At 41.5% G+C, this 20,712-nt stretch overlaps 2 protein-coding genes across 3 annotated transcripts in view; one reads left to right on the top strand and one right to left on the bottom strand.

Moving 5' to 3' along the window:
- swap70a (switching B cell complex subunit SWAP70a) overlaps positions 1-20,712 on the bottom strand; it is a 924,354-nt gene that overhangs the window by 291,100 nt on the left and 612,542 nt on the right. The gene's annotated exons all lie outside the window — the stretch shown is intronic.
- The window catches only part of zfhx3b (zinc finger homeobox 3b), a 184,220-nt gene continuing 177,623 nt past the window's right edge, over positions 14,116-20,712 (top strand). The window contains exon 1 of one of the 2 annotated variants that reach the window (XM_044029743.1): positions 14,116-14,652. The gene's annotated coding sequence lies outside the window, so the exon portion shown is untranslated. Of the gene's footprint in view, positions 14,653-15,150; positions 15,174-20,712 lie in introns of those variants that run through there. The other variant, XM_044029740.1, reaches the window with a different exon arrangement.

The following is a 20,712-nucleotide window of genomic DNA, read 5'->3' on the forward strand; positions in this document are numbered from 1 at the left end:
TTTCACTGAGCAGGACGTTTTAATCTACTGTTAACATTGAGCAAGTCAAAGTTAATGTTAGCGTTAGCTACCGCGAGCTAGCGCTATGCTAATGCCTGGACTGTATGCTTTCTCACGATATTCATTGAAATGTGTGCACATTGTGTTTTTGTGTAGTGTGAAATGTGCGGTATATCAATTACTTTTTGTCATTTATAATGGGAGTTTGATGTATAGTAAAAGTGAATCTGTGGTGTTAGCTGTTTAATAAGCCCCACGCACAACATTCTATGTACAGAAGACTTTTTCCACGTCCATGCATCCGAGTTTGCGCGCGCCGCAGCCGACAAAGTTTCAAAAATTCAGAGGTCGGAGCTGACGCGCCCGGCCCGACACAGTATATGACGTCATTTTTGTCATGCGCCCGGCACATTACAGCCTGTATAAACGGAGTAGCATGAAGCTGCAGCCCCGGAGAGGCTAAATGCTAAAAGCTGAACGTGGTGTTACCGGAGCAGCACTTCGCTGTCTGTCTGTGTGCCGGCCGGTGGTGTATATAAGGTTGCGGAGCCGTGCAGAGTGGTTGTGTATTTTTTTCAACGTTTCTGGCACGGAGAAACGTTGGAAGCGCCGCGGTGTTCGGGGGTGGCGGAATGAAGGTGAGCTGGTCGAGGGGAACAGGTAACGGCGGTCGGCGTCAGGTCACCGTTCGCGCGTCGCTGCCGTCGGGTCACCTCGGGTAGCGTCTAGCAACTAACTTAGAACTGGTGTGGACTAGTGGAATCCGACTATTTAATTAAAACAAAGCATCACCAGTGCTCTGAAAGTCAAAGTGGAGAAATGAAGCATGGTGTCAGGTAAACGATGTGAGTAACTATGACTAATCGGCTAAATAAAATGAGAAATGAAATCTAAATTATGTAAATTATTAACTGCCAGCCAGTTTCAAAACAGTGGCCGAATTTACGTCTGTAGCAGTGAATGGGAGCCAATGAGTTAAAATGAGCAAGCCAATGTGCAATAGCAGATTATTCTGGAACCAGGCTAAATACACATCACCAGGGGTAGGCTGAATGTAATGTTGCTGTGAAATTGTTGGCAGAGTTGGCACTGCAGTCACAAGTAAAGAAAACATTACTACAGGTCTAGAGCAGCTTACAGTATCTTGATTTACTTTATCCAACTTAATATTTTGAGGAAAGTCAAAGCAAAAATTGAGTAAAATAGGCCGCAATAACTATAAAACTCAGCCGTAATAACCATATAACAACCACATGGGTTTAGCACATGCAATATGTTGGCTGTACTACTAACTAAATTTGGTAGCACGTGCTAATAGGACATGTTTTTTAATTTCAAGCCCTGAGTGGTGATAGACACTGTCTTGGTGATTGTTGACAATTGATAAATTGTTAATAGAATGATAAATGTTGTATAATATAGAGTTTGAACAGTTATTTCATTACCTCTGTTAACCCCTGGTAACATTTTTATCCTTAAGATGGTTTGGGTCAAATTGACCAGAGGTGTCTATGTGGTTTTAAAAACAGTATCATTCTGTTAACCCAATCTGTTAGCCAATTAACACATAGTAAAGATTCATATTTGTTCTGAAGTTTGCATGTGAATTCTCATAATTGCCTCTCCTGTGTACTCCAGACTCCTTTCCTTCCAGTATCTCCCAGTGCGGGGATTTATGCAAAGGCTCTGTAGTAGGGGTGAGTAGTGTAATCTACACACATTTTATTTAAACTTCATAACATATATTGTGAATACTTCACTTTACACACGCACCTTGTGATTTGACACTCACCCAAACAATGACACACGCTGGTCACACTCATTCTCTTTTTTGCAGTATGTGGCAGTGTAAGGCTTGTTCAGAATCAACTTCAAGTAGGTGCGAACTTCTCGCTCACTACAAACTGAAACATCCACATTTTGGACGCACCACCCGTTACCCCTGTACTTATTTAAGCTGCCCATGCTCATTCAAAACATGGAATGCTTTAATTATTCACCAGAGTAGGGTTCATTCCACTCACATTGCTCAAAGACCGACAGAGCATACTGTATTTTCCTGTCACATATGTGGCTGTAAGGCTTTATCAACCGAAAGAGATTACTTCAGTCATATTACCACACATCTTAGGCGGAATGAGAATGTTCCCTGTCCGTTTTTAGATTGTTCATTTCAAAGTAATATTTATGGCACATTTAAAAGTCACAAAAGCCGTAAGCATACACCCCATACCTATGTTGCCTTCAAGCCGGGTATAGTTAAAACCACAAGACTAGCAACTCAAACAGATGTACAATCTTCCGATCGAGAGGAGGAGGATGATGGCGAAGAGGTTTGTGCTGGATCCCCTTCAACAGATGTAAACACACAGCCCAGAGAACTCTCTAGTTTAATAGAACAACAACTTGGAGCTGCTCTATTAAAATTAGAATATTTAGTCCATGTTCCTGGAACCGCCATTGATGAGTTTTTAGAAGAGCTTCACCACTTACTTAGCTCTCCAACTAGCACAGTATCTAAAAGTTTGGTTGGTGACATACTTCAGAGCAACAACATCCAAGTAGACAAATCGATTATAGCAGATATTGCCACAGCAGTTTGCTCAGCTACCCCTGTGCACAAGGCTTTAGAAAAGGGTGGACCTTTAAGTACTTCATATCTACGCAGACGTTATTATAACGAAAAATTTGGAGTTGTTGAACCTGTTACATATGTTTTGAATGTGAAAGAGAAGCATACATTTCAGTATGTGCCAATTTTAAAGTCTCTGCAGCAAATTTTGAGTAGCAAATCTATAGTTGAGAAGGTTTTAGAAAATCATCGAGGAGCAGAGCACACACAACCAGATCAGTTTTATGAGTACAAGGCCCCCCAAGATGGTTCTTATTTTCAAAATAACAGCTTATTGAATAACGACGAGTTAAGAATATCTCTTGGCCTTTATGTTGATGATTTTGAGACATGTAACCCTCTCGGCACCTCTAGGAGGAAGCACAAGCTGTGTGCAGTATATTGGATCTTTGGTAACTTACCACCAGGGTCCCACTCATCATTATCATCTATCTACTTGGCGCTACTTGCCAAAACTGATCATATCAAAAAGTATGGCTATGCAGAGATATTCAAGCCTCTCTTACAGGACCTTAAAATCCTAGAGGATCAAGGAGTATACATCCCATTGTTGGGGAAATCTTTGAAAGGTACAGTGCAGACTGTGGTTGCAGACAATCTGGGAGCTCACAGCCTAGCTGGATTTCAGGAAAGCTTTTCTGGAGACTACTACTGCCGACAGTGCACAGCAAAGAGTTGCGATGTTCAACACCATTGTGTTGCATCAGGTGTGTTTGGCCCAAGAACAAAGGAGCAGCATGAATCTCATGTAAAGTCTGCACAGGAGACAAACAAAAGTTTCTTTGGAGTAAAAAGAGGGTGTATCTTATCAGAACATTTGAGTTTCTTTCATGTAGTCGGTGGCTACCCACCTGATCTGGCTCACGACCTTTTTGAAGGAATTGTACCAGTAGAGCTTGCTCACTGCCTTGCACATTTTATACATAAACGTTACTTCACATTAGATGACCTTAACACAGCCATATTGTCTTTTCCTTTCAAATGGACAGACAAAACTAACAAGCCAAATCTAGTACCAGGAAGTTTTGAAAGTCGTAACTCCATCGGCGGAAATGCTCATGAAAACTGGGCTTTGTTGAGGTTGCTTCCATTTCTGATAGGGCATTGTGTACCAGAGGGTGAGCCAGCATGGCTTGTGCTCATGGATTTGAAAGAAATTGTTGAACTTGTTGTCGCACCCATACATACTGATCAGTCCATTTCGTACCTTGAAAGTAAGATCATTGAGCACAGGCAAAGATATCAAGAGCAGTTCCCTGGCATCAAACTTCGGCCAAAGCACCACTATGTAGAACACTACCCTCTCATGATCCGAGCTTTTGGTCCTCTTGTCTGTCATTGGACAATGCGCTTTGAAGCAAAGCACAGTTTTTTTAAGCAGATTGTTAAACATACCAGCTGCTTCAAGAATATACCTCTGACTTTGGCTTCAAAACATCAGCTGATGATAGCGTTCCATGTGAACTCTCCATCTCATGGTAAATCTCCTCTAGAGGTGTCTGATGTTTCCACAGTCCCAATAGATGTTGTAAAAGATGAAATGGCTCAGGCTATTCAGCAGAGGTACCCTGACACAAATGAAGTACATCTAGCCAATAAGGCATCAAGCTGTGGCATCACATACTGTAAGGGTATGATCGTTGTTCATGGGGCAGAATCTGGATTACCACAGTTTTCAGAAATCTTTCAAATGTGTGTCATTGATGATAGGTTGTTCCTCATTGTGAATGTGTTGTGTGCGTGGTACAATGAGCACTACAGAGCCTTTGCACTAGAGCAGACATCAAAAACAATCAAACTTATTGCACTCGATGAACTGATGGATACCTATCCATTGAGTGATTACAGAGTTGGAAGAAGCCGCATGGTAACCTTAAAAAGGCACATCATCATTAAGGGTAAGATTTGATCAACACTATTTTTTTGAACATGTAGCTGCAGTGATATGGTGACAGTGGAGGATCACAAATGGCACACTAATTGGCTTCTTCAATTCTCCCAGTTTCATGTTTTCCCCTTCTGATTTGCACATTGTCTATTATGCAGAGAGTAATCACTAAATCTGACCTGTTCTGTTTTTTTCCCCACAGATTAAAAGATCGACCATGTCTGCCTTAACAGTGCTGAGGGTTATCTTGGATGCTGAAAACTCCCAAAGACTGCTGTTGGAAGGTGGTTTCCCAAAATCTGTTGATGAAGTGGTTCAGGAGGTAAAGAGACAGTGCAACCTCAACTATACCTTCAGACTTCAGTTCATGGATGAGCATTTCGGAAATGCGTTTACAAACCTAACAAGAGTGGAGGAACTCAAGGATAAGGGGACAATTAAAGTAATCCGGATTGAGAGTTCCCAATGTGCTGAGGCTTCTCTCAGCCATTCTGTCCTTCAGCCTCCGCTTTCACCTAGTTCAGTGTCGGTGTCTTCTGGGTCTGTTGACACAGATATTCTGTCCTCATCAGATTCTTCGAGCTCCAGAACATTATGGCCAGTCAATTTTCCTGTGCCGCAGTTTTCATATGATTCAGAGTTGAAACTTGAGAGAGGCAATGCTACATACAAAAAGAATGGCACCCCACTTATTCCTGACCTAAAACTTAAATCAAACATTCTTGAGACCCTGGTGCAAGAAATCATCAAATACAAAGTTTACTGCAGTGGCCAGGAATTCAACGCTGTGGCGAAGGCCCTTGTATCGAAGCATCCTTGCTTGAATGAAAAAGGTTCCCACACTGGACATGCCGGGTGGAAGGCCAGTTTGGCAAATAAGCTTGCCATGTACCGCACCCAGCTGAGAAAACTGGGATGTACTGAAGTGACTGTCAATTCCCTGAAGAACAAGCCAGAGGGAAAAGCAAGTCCTGCAGCTGCCATAAAGAAACCTCGGCGGTCAGAAGTTAATTATTGCCCCCCACATCCCATTGGAGAATCTGACACAAGCCTGGAAAGACTCAGAGTTGAACTTCTTGCTGATGTGACGAGAACAAACAGGGAAGTGATCAAAATGAAAATGGAGAAAACCTTTTCATACAGGAGACGAGAAGTCATTTCCAAGGAGCCAATGGTTAATGACTTCAAGGCAAGATGGCCAGCATTCTTTCACTTGAGTGAGGTATGTTACTTTGGCATGTTTCTTCAACTGCTACTGTTCTGTCCCCTTGTGAAATATATGCTAACCAGGTCTACCGATACTAACTGATATTCTCTCCCCAGTGAAATGCAGCCTGTAAAGCCCCTTTCACACTGCACAAAAAGAACACAGGTTTTTTTGTGCAGTGTGAAAGGGTCAATGCGTGATTTTGAGCCGCTTCTAACGACCCTCAAAGCAACCTGGGAGTTTAGCAGCATGGCTCGGCTGCAGTGTCAAAAGGGCGTCCCGCAAAATTACCTGATTTTTGTTATGTATTGCAGTTGTTGTGCAATACATTATTTCTTTGTGTGCTTTCAGGAAATTGCTTTGGAGTTGCGAGAAGTCAAGGCTGATTTTGCATTGACATGTATTGCAGTTGTGCGTATCAATTCTTTATCTGTGTTTTCAGATAAATGCAGAGTACAAGAGGATCACCACCATGCTGCTCCAGTCAAGATTCCTCTCCCAGCTGGATATTCACACAGACCAGCTGATCAAGTTATTCGGGAAACGAGGAGGACTGATTGGAACCAAACTGAAGCACATCCTGGAAGAGATTGGGAAGGCAAGTGTTGAGTGATTGATTGATTGATTGATTGACCTTATTAAACCTTATGCCCTGCTAGGGAAGTTAGTGTGTTAATGTTTGAGGTGCATTCATTAAGTCTTTATATCAATTTAACACAAGCTCCTTGAAGAAGAAAATTAAAAAATATATTAATCTTTCATAATTTTATTGCAGTTCAAAGTGCCGCATACAAATCTTGTAGCTTAAGGGACCCAGTGTAACTTATTTATTGTGGGCATAAGAGTTAATCCTAGTCAGACATTTTCTCCAACTGTGTCCCGTTAGTGGAGTGCCGGTCCATTTTCAGTGTTGCAGAATGTAGTTCCCTCTAGTTGATGGGATCACGGAGATAAAATGTTTTTCTCCAAAAAACAATATGCGTTCAAAAGAGTAATCCATTTGTGTCACTAATTCTTTGCTGCAAAAACGTCCGACTTTGCAAACACCCAACACTATTTTCCCTCTGTATCACTGCACGCATCTTTCCATCAGCTGATGGAGAGAGGACAGAAGGAGTTGAAGTGCTAGCAAGGAGACGCTGCGACGCGCCTTCTTTAGTGTCGCAGCGTCTCCTTCCGAGCACGTCAACCCTGTGAATCAGATGTTTTTTGGAGGAAATCGCTTTATCTCCGTGACCACAGCAACTGGAGGGAATTACTTTCACAGAAACCGGTCCGGAACTCCACTCACGGGACCCAGTGGGGGAAAAGTCACTTCTGATAAATGACACTGACAGTGAGGATTTCACTGAACTTCATGTCCAAAATCAGAACTATCCCTTTAAGTTCTTCAATATTCAGCAATACCTAAGCAAAACTGATATTTACACCTAAATACACCAAATCTTGAATAGGTTTGATCCTTGGCCTGGATGAGTCAAATTGATTTGGAAAATCTGCATAAACTGTTAAACCTGTTAATAAAGTAACTGTCTCTTTCCAGAGTGAGGACACTGAGGTTGTAAGAGAACTAATCATAAAAGGATTGTGCGTATATCTTCACGAGGACCCAGCACACCTGTTCATGGAATATGAGGTGAGTCTAACTAATGTATTATTTACAGCAGAATTTAGATTACTTTACAAAGACAAGTGTTTTAGAATAGATAGTTTGAGTCCCGGCTGTGTGTGTAACAATGCTTGTTGTGAATGTGTGTGTAACAATGCTTTGAAACCTTTCTTCTTCCCCTTCAGGTGGTGATTGGTCATATTTGCTCCTATAAAACTTTATTGAAATTATTGTCTGTGTCCTGTAGAATGAAGACCCTGCTGCAATCCAGGACGGAATTGAGGACACCACGGTGGGAATTTTCCTCATAAGGCAAAATGGCGGTAGTGAGGTAGAGGACATCCTCGTGGTCCTTGAAGGCCAGGCCGTATTGGTAGACCTACCAAGTGTTGGAGTGGCGGTTGCCATGCTGTTTGGCCTTATTTACAACTTGAACCTGGACTACCCTCCTCAACTCAGATACACCTTTGAGGTGATACAGAAAGTTGTAATGGAGTTGGAAGGCAAAGTGCTGTCAAAAAGGGCTCAGGCCCTGAAGATCCGACTCTTTGAATAGAGATGGTATTTTAGAAAATGTCATTGTTTTCTGTTTTGCAAATTTTGTTATATATGTTTATATAAGTTTATATAAGTCTCGCGCGTTGCCTTAGTTTGATTTGACTGGGCTTTGTTTTTTTTAAGAGCAGCATACAGAGATTGCCTGGGACTGTATCAATAACCTTGTAAAGTTAGGTTCCTTTGTTTTCCTCTTTTTCTTGAGAGTGGGTTTATGTGGTACCCTGCTCCGTTTGACATTTCTGTTTTGTTTCCTAAAATAGGAAGCCACTGATTGGAAGCACTTTAAAAGGTTTAGAGCATCTTTGAAAAGTTGCAGATATAAGACACGGAAATGTTAGATTTTGTCAATGCTCAGTTAATTGTTAATGACCGTTCAAGTTGATGAGATTCAACTTTATCAACTTTTTGCAATGTTCTAAAGATATATTTTTTTAGTTGAATTAATAAAAGGGTTGAAGTACAAATTTGTGTTAAGTGTCCTGTGTTTGACGAATTTTGCTTTGCTTTTCATATCAATGACTAATTGATCAGTTGGCAACCAAACAATGTACATCATACTAAATTGTGTACATTTAATTTTAATGTACAATTGGTAAATTCTAATTGAAATACAGTATAATAAACATAAAAAATGGATAACAAATTGCATAATAAAAATGCAATTACAATCATGTAATAATGATATGAAATAATTGTGCTACTAAAATGTTATTTTATTGTTTGTTAAATGTGAACAAATTGGGGATAATTGCATGATGAAATCATGTTTGTCTAATGTAAAATTCTTGGGTGTAGTAAAAAGGAAATATTCATTATGGTGTAACATGATTTTATTATGTGCAATATTCATGTTGGCATAACATGATTTTTTTGTGTGCAACCGATGTCCATACTTTTTTCATGTAAATTCAACAGATTTTTTCTTTCAGTGTGGCCTCTTGCAGTTACAGTTGATGCGGCGGAATCACAGTTTGGCGTCAGTGTTTTCTTTTCCGTTGGCAGCTGGAGGCTGATAAATCTTTGGGAAAACACTCATTTAGACAGCGTGCGTATGGATCCGTCCCTCCAAAGTAATAGGTGTTGTATATTAAGGGGAATTAACATAAGACATTTTGCACAGTCTAAGGAAAATATAATTCATGCATAATTGATTGGCGGCATGATTGCCTGAGTTTACTGTCATTTTTCTGTGGTGAGACAAAGTCATTCCTCGGGCTGTTTAGCCTAATGGTCTTTGGGGATATTTAATTTAGGGCTGTCCAGGAGCACAAATGGAGCGCCAGAACTCTCACTCTCTTTTATGTAACGTGTATCGCTCCCACAACTCATTTAGCATTTTAGAAACCATGGTCAGAGTCGCTTTAATTGCCTGTCATTTTGATAAACTCCATCAACTTATTTAAATGTGTTGTTCCTCACACGCCCCAGTTTGAGGTGCAGCTGCGGGAAACTTTTCATGTTGTGTGTGACGTAGTAGATACATGGATATCGAGTGCGATGTGTTTTTAAGCCAACATGGCTTTGGTTTACTTTATCTAACACAACAACGACATAGAATAAACATATTCTATAACATGTAAGACATGCAAATAAATTGCATACTGTAGAACAAGTTGTGTGAGAAATGTCGAACGTTAAGTGATATCTGAGTAGCTCACAGAGATTTAAGTGTCTCTTATTTCAAAAGTCAAAAATACTGTACGTTTTTTTCCTCTTTTATTCAAAATGAAGAGTTGAACAGTCCAACGTTTTCACGAGTGAGCAGTCAAAATAAGTTACAAAGGACATGAAACCTCCACCACTTTCACACCTAACTACTTTCCAAGTGGAATCTTACAGGAGGCCCTGTGATGGTCAGAAAACTAGACAAGCTAATAGCCATGGTGGGCAGCTGGCCCCTTCACAGCAGGGTGGAGGGAGCGACAGAACATGAGTGAGTCCCCGGTTGTAGCTTCATTATCCCTCTGTAAGCATCCACATCAGCACACACCTCTGCTCCAGCCTGCTGGGCCTGCCGCTGCACCGGCCACTCGCCCGAGACGAGAAGGCAATGAGCTCCGAAACATGCCATTCATCTTCCAGATGGAGTGATTTAGTGATTTAGCATGGGCTCTGTCCCCCAAGAACCCGCGCACCCACACACACACACACACACACACACCAGCGTTCCCCACTCTGCTGAACAAACATTTATATTCTTTAACTTGATATTCTGATATTATGAAAATAGAAATCACGCAGTCAAAATACGTTTGGAACTTTCTGTGCAGAACCGACCTACTGGAGAAAATAGAGAAAAATGACACTGGGGAAGTAAGTGAGAAAAAAATGAATATATCGGGCTGGACTGCAGTGTAGTGAGAGGATTGAAATTGCACTGGGAGGGGATGGGAGCGGGGACTGCTCCTTTTCCTGCAGAGCCGGACCCAAACGGGAAAGGGGCACCGGTGTTTTTGTTTCCCCCTTTCGTTACCGTCTATGAAAAAGAGAGTTTTGTAGAAGCTGGATTTCACTTTCTTTCTTTTGTCATCACTGAGACACATGCAGCAATGCAGCCACATGTCTCTTCTCAGCCTTTTCCCCTTTCCTTTTGTCTCCTAAATATCAAACCTACGTCGGCAAACAATGTGCGTTACGGATAATGATCATGCAGGGAGGGAAAGGAAGGAAGGAAGGAAGGAAGGAGGGGAGAGAGAAAAAAAAGAAAGAAGCCAAAATAGAAGACAGGGGGATGGGGATCGCACTAAAAGAGGAGAGAGGTGACCTTTTTCTCCCTGGCTTGCATCTGCAGCCATGTTTGAGAGGGAAGCCATTTTCTTGCCCTGCTCATTACACTGTTTTATATTCAGCTGTGTTGGGAGGTGCTGGCCTGTTCAACCCTGCAGACATGTCATGTGTCAGTTCAAAGGTGTGTCCTGTGTGTGTGTGTGTGAGAGAAGGGGAGCCAGGGGCACTCTGGATTAGACAGAACGACCCCTGGGTTGGAGGCCAGAGCTCAAGTTCATCACTGCAGACAATAGAAAGCTCTTCAGAAAGCAATTGGGCCTCTGTGGCGTGGGCTGCCCCATGAATCTCCCCTCATCCACCGCCGCCGCCGTCACAGTCGCAGTCCAGATCCAGTCCAGAGCCAGTCCAGATCCAGTCCACTCGTGATTATGACCGTTGTGCAGGACCAGCAGGCTGTTGTGTTTATTTGTGCCGTGTATTGTGTGTGTGTGTGTGTGTGTTTCTGGGCATGCGCACAGGCTCAGAGGATGCTGTGAGTACAATACACAGTGACAGTGCAGCTACACACACACACCACCACCACCACGACTCCTCCTCCTCCTCCTCCTCCTCCTCTCTCCTGTCCTCCCCATGCAACCTCCTCCCTCTTTACACCCCTTCACCAGGACATCTGCTCCCCCAGCGTAGCGGCCATTGTGATGCTCCGCACTAACAGGGGTTTTAGCCACTGGTGGTGTGAAATTAAACAGCCACCTCGTCCCTTGATGATAAGTGGCGTCCTGTCTTCATGCTGCAGCTATCTCCCGTCACACAGCACAAGGTCACGCTTTCAAGGGTGATCATGGGAATTAGAGTTCACTATTGAAAAAAAAATGAAGAGGGGAGATGATGGAGAGATAGTTTCAACCGAAATGTGTGGACCACTTTTTATTTTTAGCTTTTTTTTCTCCCCCCTTTTGTATTGTTGACTGAAGCCCTGACGCTGAATTTTACACTTGGAAGACATGTCGTGTTTTTCACAGACTGTTGTAAATACTAATCAGTGAATTTGACAAACATATGCTGAATATGCAAAATGCTTTACCTGTTAATTACATATTATTCAAAGACTCGTAGTTGCACCTCAAATATAATGAAAAGGATTTTTTTTCTTTTGTGAAATGAATAAATGAAAGTTAATATTTTATTATTGGTATATATTTTTAATTCACCCTATGCATTTTTGCAAATGTAATGTATCCTTCCACATTCATTTCACTGCACAGCCTTGATGAGTACTTCAAATGTGAATTAAAGCACTCAATTTTAAGAGGAAAATGAGTAATAATTTAAAGATATTAATAATACATAACAGTGCTCTTCAGAAAAATTGAAAGATGAAAAGCGGTGGAGAAGAGAGGAGGAAACATTAGCTCTGGGATTGTTTAGTTCCATTTTATAGTTGTAAGTCTGTCATTGAACACACCACAGCAGCAGCAGCAGCAGCAGCAGAGCAGGTTCATTGAGGTCAGAGTGTGTGGTGAAGTTAAGAGGGGACACATGAGAGTTCAGTGAAATCTACCTTAACAGACACATCATTCATATTAATTATGATTGTTTATTTCAAAGTTTCTGTCTCTGGTGACATGGTGATGCTGACACAGGACGACGTGGCTGTGACTCTATATCACTTTCTTTTCCTGTCTTATACGATATTGCTTTCTTCTCTATTCACTTATTCTCCCTCAATTTATGATGGTTAAGCAAAGGAAATGAAATTCCCTTTTTTCTTACCAAGGCTTTTAAAAAATAATATTAGAAATTCTCATGATTATGATAGTGTTAAAATGATTGAGACGGACTGTTAATGTCAATGGAGTAATTTTCCAGCTCTGCTTAGGCTCTAATGGTGGTGATAGAATGGCCTGGCTGGGCCACAGGCCACATCATTTCCTTCTGCAGGTACAGGAGATGGGCACCCTGTGGCTGAGGACCAGGCTGTTAACAGGCATTACTGAAGACTCAATTGGACTTGTGCATAAAAAGGTTCAGCACAACGATCATAGGAAGCCACGGACTGCATAAACAAGGCTCCTTAAATGTTTCTTTGTCGATTTTAAATGGAGTCGTGAAACTTTTTCCTTGCGTGAAGTTGTGATGATGTAGATTATTGTTAAGCAGAGGCGTGTGGCCTTCACACTGAGTGAAGCAGCTGTGCAGTTATGTTTGTGTTTGTTTGGGAGGAAGGCTGGCGGAGTCTTCAGGGTCCACTTTGCAGTCATGACTCCGACCTGGCTTGTTGCCCCCATGGGTGCATGTTGCAGTCGCCTGTTGACTAAAGTGGCAACTCCAGCTCATTTTTAACCCTCCTCCCTTTTCCTCTGCCTGTGTGAGTGCGGGCTGTTTGTAGCTTTGATCTGGACTGCAGTCACACTCCATCCTCACTCATCGACCAATCAGTGTTTTGTATTTATCAGAAAACGTCTTGCATGTGGTTTTAATTCAAAAAGAAATGAGTTGGACAAAGGACATTTTGAAACACAGACTTGCATTTAAATGTTGAATTTAAATTTGCATATCTGCTCAAAACCTCTGCTAATTTGGGTTTGTGTTTGTTTTAAAATTATTTTACACTGCTTTCTCATGTTAATATCTCATTTAATAGAAGGCGGTTATTGGTTATATCAGTCATTTGTTTTCTATTTTCTAAATACTTATACGTATGTAGATTGTACTTCAAACTTAAATTTAAAAAAAACAACAAACAACAACAAACAACAAACAAAAGGTTTTAACCTTTAAGAGACCAAAGAATATATGTATATAGTATATATATATATATATATATATATGTATATATGTATATAGTATATACATATATACATATATATATCTAAAAATTACAAACTGACTATTCTGTTTATGTTTCTATGTTGTATTTGGAGGAGGTAAATGGAGGTTATCTTTGGTTTATGAAATCAGTTCACTTAATTTACAGATAATGTGTCATATGTATTTTATATGCATTTAAATTATCTTAAAAATAATGAACAGCCACAATATTTGTTAGATTTTTTTCAATAATACTGAGTTTGGAATTCTGTCTCAATATTTGCACATTTCTCACCTTTCATGATTTTTATGATCACTCTCACTTTTTCTCCCTCTCTCTCTCTCTCTCTCTCTCTCTGCCACTCACTCACTCACTCACTCACCCTCACACACACACACACACACACAAGGATGGAATGAGTGAGTGAGAGATTCATCATTTAGATGAAAAAATGAGCGGCAGTGTGGTTTGGGACACACCTCAGAAAAAGTAGTAGTGATGTCATTAAGCAGCACCTTGGATGATAAGGCAATCCCTTTCATTGAATAAATAAATAAATTAATAAATTAAAATCCTCTATCATCTTTTTACCTCCTGTCAGATCCCAAACCCTGACCCCCTCACCCCCTCATCCCTACCCCCTGCCATCACCTCTGCCTCCCCAAACACACACACACACACACACACACACACACAAACACTCCCTCACTGCTGATGTGGTCCACCATTGCTGCTCCCTTTCCCCCGCGTGTCCACTGGCATATCAGAAAAAAAAAAAGAAAAAAAAAAAAAAAAGAGTGCAGTTTCGCAATAAATAAATAATGCATTTCACTAATACACATTCAGGTGAAGTCGGTGTTTGGCCCCGTCTCCCGCACACTCAGGGAGAAGAGAAATCCAGGGTCCACACAAGGAAGGCTTTTCCTCCTCAACTGAAGGCAGAGACGACTCGATAATAGGCTAAAACAACGAGCATGAGAGCAAAAGAGTGAGAGAGAGACGGACTAAGAGAGTGAGACAGAGAATGAGAGACAGGGAACAGAGGAAGGGGGAGGGAGAGAGTGGCAAGCATATTATAACTCATCCATGTGGATCACCCTAGTAGATTGGGAGCAATCCCTTGTTGAAATTGTCTTCTAAACACTTACAGAGAAGGAGACAGAACGGAGCAGCCAGCCCATCTCTGTGTATTCTCACACTGCCTGCTATCCCAGCCAAGGTAGAGACACTTCTGACACAACGCTTGCATGTGTGTGTCTGTGTCTGTGTGTGTGTGTTGCACTTGCCTCGCGCGCATGTCTGCGTGTGTGCGTGTGTGTGCGTGTGTGGGTGTGTGTGTGTGCAGTTGCCTGTCCTGTGAACCGGCGAGCTAGTGAGTGTGTGCATGTGTTTGAGCAAGAAGAGGGAGAGAAGGTGTGTGTGTGTGTGTGTGTGTAAAGACGAGGGGGTATTATGCACCCTGGATGTTGCCTCGTGCTTTAAACAGCTGCCTACAAGCCCAGGTAGTGCACGCCGGCTTCTAAATAAGCAGCACATTCACCGTCCCCTTCAGGACAGGAGGCTAGGCTGCAGAGTGTGAAATCAGACTAATACAGTGGCGTAAGGGCTGAGCAGGAGCAGGAAGCAGCTCCTGCATGACTTACTTAGACTGGAGGTGTAGAGGACAAGAACCAGCAGAGAAACAGAAAAGGAGGAAAATTGGACATCAGACAGAAAGGGAAGGAAAAAAAAGACAGTAAGGTCAGTAAATTCCTCTTTTAATTTCTGCTCTTTCTGTCTGTCAGTCTGGAGTACTTTGAGTGCAGTTAGTGTGGAGCTTGAGCTGAGGCTGAAACTCTTGTGTTTGGCTGGAGAAAGTATTGATTGTTTGTAAGTTTGTGGAAAATGTGCTCTTTTTTTGATCCTGCAAGGTGAGGGCAGATGTGGATGTGGGGGGGCTGGCTTAGAGAAGTGTGTGTGTGTGTGTGTGTGAGTGAGTGAGTGAGTGTTTACATAACTTTTATGCATAGCTGTGTGTATTTTTATATTGTTGTATGCAGTGCAACACACTCTGTCTGGTGTAAGGTGTAAAAGTGTGTGTGTGCGTTACCGCCTAGTAACACTGAAGTGGACCAGATAACAAGACGAGAACTAAAATAGTCCTCGACAGAACAAAAGAATGTTTTTTTTTTTTAATCTGCACTCGTCATGGAAGTGTGAGCCGTTTAGACGCCGGTGACTGACAGGTTGTGGGGATGCTACAGTGTCACTGTGTCATGTGGTGACGTATAATCCAATGAGAGGGTGGTCAGTGTGTGCAGGTACGAGCAGAACACGTGACTGTAGTTTCACACACAAGATGGTGTCAGCACTGGGATAAGAACAAGTTTACACACACAGTTTTGGACGTTTTCCATAACAACAGTGACAGAGAACTGGAGGAAGAGTTTGAATGATAACTTGAAAACAAAGTTTTCATCATTTCTATGAAATACACCTTTTGGTTTATGAATGCATGCTAAAAAAACAACAACATTTAGATGTGTTTAGCCACACACAGGCACAGGAAAAGTGGAAAAGCCAAGACGACCAAATTGTCAGCAATACTAAAGACATCAACACAAAAATTTCAGCCATCCATCACAGCTGTCGGCCTGTTTCTGTGGCGACAGTGATTTATTCTAGGACTGAAATCCATTTGGACTCTGTGTGTGTGTGTGTGAGTGACTCTCTCTCACACACACACACACACACACACTCACTCGCTCTCTCAGTGACACTCACTAACCACACATAAACCCAAATACCGAGCACAGCAACTCTCCCAGTGTTAATAAGTGTTGATTTTTTTCACTTGTAATTACTTGGAGTTGACAAGTGCAAGTGTTGATGGGAGAATTATCTGCCCGCTCACAGACACATGGCACTGAGGCAGGTATTCAAAATATCAAATATTTCTACATTCTATACATGTTTTACTTTACTGAATAACTGTGAATCACTGTGTGTTCATCACATGTACAAACTCTCATTGGCACGAAGAGGGCGGAAAACAACCGGAATACAACAACAATACAATTGAATAGAAGCACAACCTGGAGCCTAAAATGAATAGAGAGTAGAATGAACACCTCTCCAAGTCTCCTCCACATTTCAACCTTTTTACAGGAGAGATTTAGTGACACATCAGACTGCATTAGTGTCTGTGTTTGTTACAGTTGAAGTAAATGTACCTTGTTATAGATAAAAAGAATCAGACTGTCCATGTTTTGTCATCTAAGGTATAAGAAAACACACACACAGAAGGTTTAATATGGTACAATTTTAATAACAACCAGTAGGTGTCTTTTTTATCCTCTACAACACAGTAAACAATGTTCCTAAATATTGTGATGATCCTGATTCTAAGCTCCTTAAATCCCTGACAGGAAGTAGTCAGGTTATTTATTTTTGCTTACAAGAGAACAAGAGTATTTTTGACTTCTGTGACTTCTCCATGCAGAGGTTCAGTCCTGTTGTGTTCATGGCAGCAGCAGAACACATGTGGAACCATGAATGAAATCTGAGAACATGGATGGATCCACATGCTGTGTGTGTGTGTGTGTGTGTGTGTGTGTGTTGTGTGCACATGTTTGCTGCAGTGCTGCTTTGCTCCCCTCTTTCTCCCCCTCTTGTTTAATTTCCTCTCCTTTCTCGCAGCTTTTCAGGCATATTTTTCACATGTCAGACGAGAACTCGTCTTACACTGAACACTGAACACAACTGTCTTCTGTGTGCCAATAGACACAACCAGTGCCCAAGCACTAAGCCTGGGCCCAGACCCCGGGGTGTGTGTGTGTGTGCGCACATGTGTACATGCATTAGAGCTGAACAATTAATCATTTTCAATTTAAAAACATCAAAATTAGCAATCTACAATGGCTGCATTGTTCTAGTTTTCATTATTCTCTATTATTCCTTGTTAATTTGAATTTCAATATGTAAGTGTTGTCTTTAAGTTCTGATCCCTGCATTAATAAATGCTATCACGCCAAAGAGTAGAAGAATCAGTCAGTATCTATAATTCTCATGGTAAATAAACGTTGCTCTTGTCATTGTGATTTTAAAACACTTGTTTAAACACAGTCACGTCACAAATATGAGTCAAAACATTCATAGCAATCTAGTGCTGCGTCTCAAAGTGTGTTTGCACAAGGCCATCGATAGATATTTATTGAACCCTTGTTATATTGATATTGACCAAAGGTTTATTACTCTCATTGAATTATTGCCCAGACCTAAGTATGGTATTCAATATTCTGATGGTATCAAGAATTCCTATGTACCCGTTCTCTCTGTTTGTGCACACGTGGGAAGTAAACATCTTGAATTTTGAGTGTAGTTTTCAATTTATAACACAGTAAATCATCAGCTGGAGCTTGACGTCAGAAAAATCACAATCAGATATTTGACCTTAATCATTCAGTTTGTGTGATCCCTGTGTGGATGATGCTACCTGAGCAGGTGTGTGTGTGTGTGTGTGTGTCTCCTCTGACCTGTGTGTACATGTGGAGGAGTGAGGTTAGCGTTGAGGCGTTGAGGTTGAGGTTGAGGTTGGCCAGAGAACTCACTCTGGCTCTGTGATAACCAGTACTCACTAAACTGAATATCATGAATGTTGATCCTGACACATCACCAGCACATGAAATGGATTCTCGTCTCCATTTTCTGCCCAAATTACGCTGCGATGAAGATGAGATGATAAATCAAGGTTTTATATATGTATATATCTGTATATAGAGTATATAAACACGTGTGTTGTTTCAGTCGTGTCTTTGAGGTCTGGGCCTTGGCGTCATCCTGTGGCAAACATGGCTCTGCCCCTAAAATCCCAGATTAATGCCCGCTTTAAGAGCTTAACATGGCCAGTCATTCAAACACAGTGTGGATTGACTGGGCTTCCTTGGCTGTTGGTTATCTCCTGTAGGGTTTTACAAGCACAGGAGTGAGTGTGAGTTTCAGCACCGTCACTGTTTGTGTAACACAAACATCATTAAAACCTGCACTTATTGTCATCAACGCTGACGTTGCTGATGTTGCACGTTTATCAAAACATCTTTTATTCCATCCGTTGTGAGTTTTTTTAATTTAAATGCGTGGATATTGAAGTCAATCAAGTTCATTTTAATTGGGAGCAAAGCTGCTCCATTTTACATGGGTCTGTTTACAATAGAGCACTGTAAGATATTTGAGATATGTTGGTAAATCCATTGATTTGTCTGTGAGGCTTTTTGTTAGCATGTGAACGCTTGTATGGTCGTGACTGTCTTTGTCCCTTTAAATGATCCAAACGTCTGTGGTGATTGGTCAGAAACAGAGATTTAATAGACGCCAGCGCCGCCTTTGAAACACGTCGCCTGTCAGATATTGTGATATCTAAAACAGATGAGTCATTTTAAATCCGATCAACAGTAAAAACATTCATATTCTGATGGTCAGGGATTGTGAAGAATTGCACAGCCTCCAGAAGTTTTAAAATCACATCAAGCAGATGGACATGCTGATGCCTCTCAGGGTTTACTTTAATTATATTAACATCCCTGACTTCTGAAATTCTTCTTGACATCCGTGTTGCCTCATTTACTCTTGTTCCCATATTTGTTTGCATGAGCTTCAGAGCTTGAGGTTCTTTTGCCTTAAATCTCTAAAAAAAAAAACAACAACATTGGATTAAAAACACAATGCAATCATGTCGGCCTGTCTTGCACAATAAATGCAGTAAATATGAACGGTCATTCCACATCTTATTACATCTTATTACAGCAGTCATGTGCATAATCACTTTATGCTTTTCTCATGTGTGAATAATTTTTGCACCCTCATTTGTAAGCCCGACCAAAAACGCCGCTTTTTCCAGCCGTTCCGTTTTATCCGACGTGTCATCGATCGCCCGTGTCCACGGGAGCGATTGTTATTGTTTATTTCATTGCTATGTTTTCTCAGGGATAACAATAAGAACACGCTTTGACCTTCACAAACAAATGGCTCATATATTGCACCGCGCTTTATCATTAATTGCTGCTGATGTATGGCACACATTAGAATTCTTATTATTGCTATTGTGCATAAATTTAATTCGGCAACGTGTCGGACAAACAAAAGCACCGTGTGCCGCCAAGCGTGTTTTGTTTTTGTGGATGTTTTACAGCAGAAGATTCACAGTATGATGATGGCAGCGAAGCTATGTGTTTCACAGTGCGCTCCATGTAATGTGAGTGATGATGGTGGGGTTTGGTGTTATGTTGATTCCATCGCGGCTGTTCTGCAATAATTCAGGAGAGGAGGAGGGGCCGGGTGGTGGGGAGGCACCATTTTACTCCTCCAATCCCCCTTCGCCACCATTGGAATATAATCCGCTGTCTCCTGACCTTCAAATCATGCAGCGATGCAGTCATTTCAATTGGTCCGGCCGCCATTAGCGTGAAATGTCCTCTAGCCACTCTCCTTCTGCACATGGAAGATTTCCTTTCTCGCAGCATGTCTTCCCTCCTCTACTTTGCTCCTTCCCGCCATCTCGCGCTCTCTCCTGCATGCCCCCTGAAGCCTGGCTGCAATGAAGGGTGGAAACCTCCTGCACCAAGGAAATGAGCCACCACAGGAGATGCTGTTGGTCAAAAGACAGGATATAAAAAAAAGAAAGAAAGAAAGAAAATCCCTCCGTTAGACGCAGATATGTTTGTGTTGCACTTTGTTGTTTCAGTTCATTGTGCGTAAATACTTTGGTTTTGCGGCGCCTGTCACTTTAAAGAGCCTAATTGCACGTATGACCTTTATCAAATCAACGTGTTTTCATCGAGCAGCAGACCAACACAACAATGCAGGTCAATGTATCTTTGCAGCTATTTTACTGCACCTGAGCAATTTTTTTAAAGCGTTTGATCAAGGAAAGAAGTCCACACTCTGTTACAGTGACATCAGAAACAGCAGCTTTCAAATGTTACAGACCAACACTTTGTGGTTGCACAGTTCGTTGGACCATGCCGCGGGTAATTCTCTTGGCCAAGTGCATTACATCTCGGGAGCAGCCAGTAACCTCCTTATCATACTGAATAGAAGATTGAAGATTTACTGACAGGGGCAGAAAATCACATGCCAAAACTCAGCATGTGTTATGTTGCAAGTAGATAGATAGATAGATCAATAATTGAAAGAGGACATATTTGATATGATCTGAATATTAAAAATATATCAGAGGGCAAACAACACTCATGGCTGTCTTCAGATGTGTGCTGAGAGATGTGTGTCAAATCTCCAGAGGGAT

The sequence above is a fragment of the Solea senegalensis genome, linkage group LG7 (assembly GCF_019176455.1).
Source record: "Solea senegalensis isolate Sse05_10M linkage group LG7, IFAPA_SoseM_1, whole genome shotgun sequence".
NCBI classification, from domain to species: domain Eukaryota; kingdom Metazoa; phylum Chordata; class Actinopteri; order Pleuronectiformes; family Soleidae; genus Solea; species Solea senegalensis.